Source organism: Narcine bancroftii, chromosome 5, assembly GCF_036971445.1.
Source record: "Narcine bancroftii isolate sNarBan1 chromosome 5, sNarBan1.hap1, whole genome shotgun sequence".
In the NCBI taxonomy this organism is placed as follows: domain Eukaryota; kingdom Metazoa; phylum Chordata; class Chondrichthyes; order Torpediniformes; family Narcinidae; genus Narcine; species Narcine bancroftii.
The window spans coordinates 160,700,131-160,703,858 of NC_091473.1; positions in this window are offsets into that span (position 1 = coordinate 160,700,131).

Consider the following 3,728-nt stretch of genomic DNA (forward strand, 5'->3'; position numbering starts at 1 on the left):
TCCTCTGCAGCCTCTCCCCCTCTGCCAGCCTCTCCCCTCTGCCAGCCTCTCCCCTCTGCCAGCCTCTCCCCCTCTGCCAGCCTCTCCCCCTCTGCCAGCCTCTCCCCCTCTGCCAGCCTCTCCCCCTCTGCCAGCCTCTCCCCCTCTGCCAGCCTCTCTCCCTCTGCCAGCCTCTCCCCTCTGCCAGCCTCTCTCCCTCTGCCAGCCTCTCCCCCTCTGCCAGCCTCTCCCCCTCTGCCAGCCTCTCCCCCTCTGCCAGCCTCTCCCCCTCTGCCAGCCTCTCCCCTCTGCCAGCCTCTCCCCTCTGCCAGCCTCTCCCCCTCTGCCAGCCTCTCCCCCTCTGCCAGCCTCTCCCCCTCTGCCAGCCTCTCCCCCTCTGCCAGCCTCTCCCCTCTGCCAGCCTCTCCCCCTCTGCCAGCCTCTCCCCCTCTGCCAGCCTCTCCCCCTCTGCCAGCCTCTCCCCCTCTGCCAGCCTCTCCCCCTCTGCCAGCCTCTCCCCCTCTGCCAGCCTCTCCCCCTCTGCCAGCCTCTCCCCCTCTGCCAGCCTCTCCCCCTCTGCCAGCCTCTCCCCCTCTGCCAGCCTCTCCCCCTCTGCCAGCCTCTCCCCCTCTGCCAGCCTCTCCCCCTCTGCCAGCCTCTCCCCCTCTGCCAGCCTCTCCCCCTCTGCCAGCCTCTCCCCCTCTGCCAGCCTCTCCCCCTCTGCCAGCCTCTCCCTCCCCTCTGCCAGCCTCTCCCCCTCTGCCAGCCTCTCCCCCTCTGCCAGCCTCTCCCCCTCTGCCAGCCTCTCCCCCTCTGCCAGCCTCTCCCCCTCTGCCAGCCTCTCCCCTCTGCCAGGCCTCTCCCCTCTGCCAGCCTCTCCCCCTCTGCCAGCCTCTCCCCCTCTGCCAGCCTCTCCCCTCTGCCAGCCTCTCCCCCTCTGCCAGCCTCTCCCCCTCTGCCAGCCTCTCCCCCTCTGCCAGCCTCTCCCCCTCTGCAGCCTCTCCCCCTCTGCCAGCCTCTCCCCCTCTGCCAGCCTCTCCCCCTCTGCCAGCCTCTCCCCCTCTGCCCAGCCTCTCCCCCTCTGCCAGCCTCTCCCCCTCTGCCAGCCTCTCCCTCCCCTCTGCCAGCCTCTCCCCCTCTGCCAGCCTCTCCCCCTCTGCAGCCTCTCCCCCTCTGCCAGCCTCTCCCCTCTGCCAGCCTCTCCCCCTCTGCAGCCTCTCCCCCTCTGCCAGCCTCTCCCCCTCTGCCAGCCTCTCCCCCTCTGCCAGCCTCTCCCCCTCTGCCAGCCTCTCCCCCTCTGCCAGCCTCTACCCCTCTGCCAGCCTCTCCCCCTCTGCCAGCCTCTCCCCCTCTGCCAGTCTCTCCCCCTCTGCCAGTCTCTCTCCTCTGCCAGTCTCTCTCCCTCTGCCAGTCTCTCTCCCTCTGCCAGTCTCTCTCCCTCTGCCAGTCTCTCTCCCTCTGCCAGTCTCTCTCCCTCTGCCAGTCTCTCTCCCTCTGCAGTCTCTCTCCCTCTGCCAGTCTCTCTCCCTCTGCCAGTCCTCTCTCCTCTGCCAGTCTCTCTCCTCTGCCAGTCTCTCTCCCTCTGCCAGTCTCTCTCCCTCTGCCAGTCTCTCTCACTCACTCTTCACCTGCTGTCTCTTTCTCTGTATCTCTCTGTCCTCTCTCAGTTTTATGTATGAGTCTCTCTCTCTCTCTCTTACAAAATAAGCCACTCTACTTCCCAACACACTCCATCACACTGCAATAAATTGCTCCTCAATGACTCGAATCAGCTTCCAAATTATTTCTGGTGAAACAGCTCCATGTTTCACTAGGAGATGGATTTACTGAGTGGATGTGGAGACCAGTAGGGCTGTTGACCAAGGGAATCCACCCAGGCACCAGGTGAACATTTCAGAGGTCACGTATCACAAATCTAAATGTTTTCATCCCAAAACTGGAATCAAAAGGGATTTTATGTTTTAAATGATACGTCTGATTGACAACCCATCGTTAATGATAAGCAGGATAACTGCTCAACTGATGCTCCAACAAGTGCCAATGTTAAGGGTCCCAATGTTAAGGGTCCCAATGATCAAGAATTTGTGAAAAATAGGGGAGTCACGTGATGGAGTAGTGGCCGGTAGGGGAACTCCAGCCCTCTCCAGAAAAGTTTAAAAAAAGATAGAGAAAAAACAAAGGTACAAACTTAAAAGCCAAAACAAAGTGAAAGTAAAAGTGTGAAGAAAATGGCAGCGAAGAAAGAAAAACCAAAAACAACGGGAAGAAAAGAGGAAGAAAGATGTCGGAAGAAGAAGGTGAAGGCCTTACCTGTCCGAAGAGGCCCGCCGCGGAGAGAGAAGCCCGCTCCCTCAGGTCAGTGGAGGTCCCGGGCTCGGGACTACAAAAATGGCTCGCAGAGCCGAGTAAAAGTGCGCAACCGCGCATGTGCGACTCCTCGCGCATGAAAAAAAACACTGACGGGAGGGGGGACCAGCTGCGGAGTCGATCTCCACAGCTGAGAGAGACACCTGCAGCACAGCAGCAGGTGCAGAACACAGACAATAACGAGAACAAGAAAGAAGAGGGTGAAAAGAAAACAAGGAACAACAGATGGTCAACCCAGAGGAAGAAGAAGAAGAAGAACAGAAAGAAGTGGAAGAAGAAGAGAAAAGCAAGACAATGGATGCAGCTTTTTTAAAGAATATATGGAATCAGTGAAAGAATGGCAATTACAAGAATTTGATGAGATAAAAAGAAGAATTAAGAATGCAGAAGAAAGAATGAATAAAATGGAAGTGGCCATATCAAGAATTGGCAAAAAGAGTGGAAAATATGGAAAAATGAGAAACATTTGTAGATATGGAAGTAAAAGACTTAAAAGAGAAATTAGAAGAATCTAATAAAAAAGCTAAAGAGGCACAGGAGCTGTTAGCTCAGAAGATAGATATAATAGAAAACTATAATAGAAGAAATAATATAAAGATAGTGGGCCTTAAGGAAGATGAAGAAGGCAAGAATATGAAAGAATTTATAAAAGATTGGATCCCCAGGGTCCTGGGAAGACAGAATTACAGGAAGAAATGGAAATAGAAAGGGCACATAGAACATTAGCCCCGAAACCACAACCGCAGCAAAAGCCAAGATCCATTTTAGTAAAATTCTTAAGATATACAACAAGAGAAAATATATTGGAGAAAGCAATGAAGAAAATAAGAGAAGACAAAAAGCCACTGGAATATAAGGTCAAAATTTTCTTTTCTATCCAGACATAAGTTTTGAACTCCTGAAGAAGAGGAAGGAGTTCAATACAGCAAAAACGATCTTATGGAAAAAAAGATATAAATTTATGTTAAGGTACCCAGCGGTACTTAAAATAATTATTCCAGGGCAACAAAACAGACTATTCTAGGATCCAGAGGAAGCAAGGAAATTTGCAGAACAACTACAAAACAGGCAGAGAGATGAAAACATGTAATGAGGGTAAAAATGACCACGATCTATATGTATGTGTGTAAAGGGGTATATGTGTGTAGATATATATAGTGTGCATACATGAATGTATCCATATTTAGAGGAAAATATATAGAGTACAGACAAGAATTAATAAGGGAGGGAAATGGAATGGAGGGAATAAGGAGGGAATTAAAAGAGTGACCTTTGTTACATATGAAAATTGAAATCTTTTCTGGGGGGGGCTGGGTGGGGAGGAGTTACGGTCACTGCAAAATCAGCTGACGTTTGCGATTGAATTCGCAAATCCAAATGGA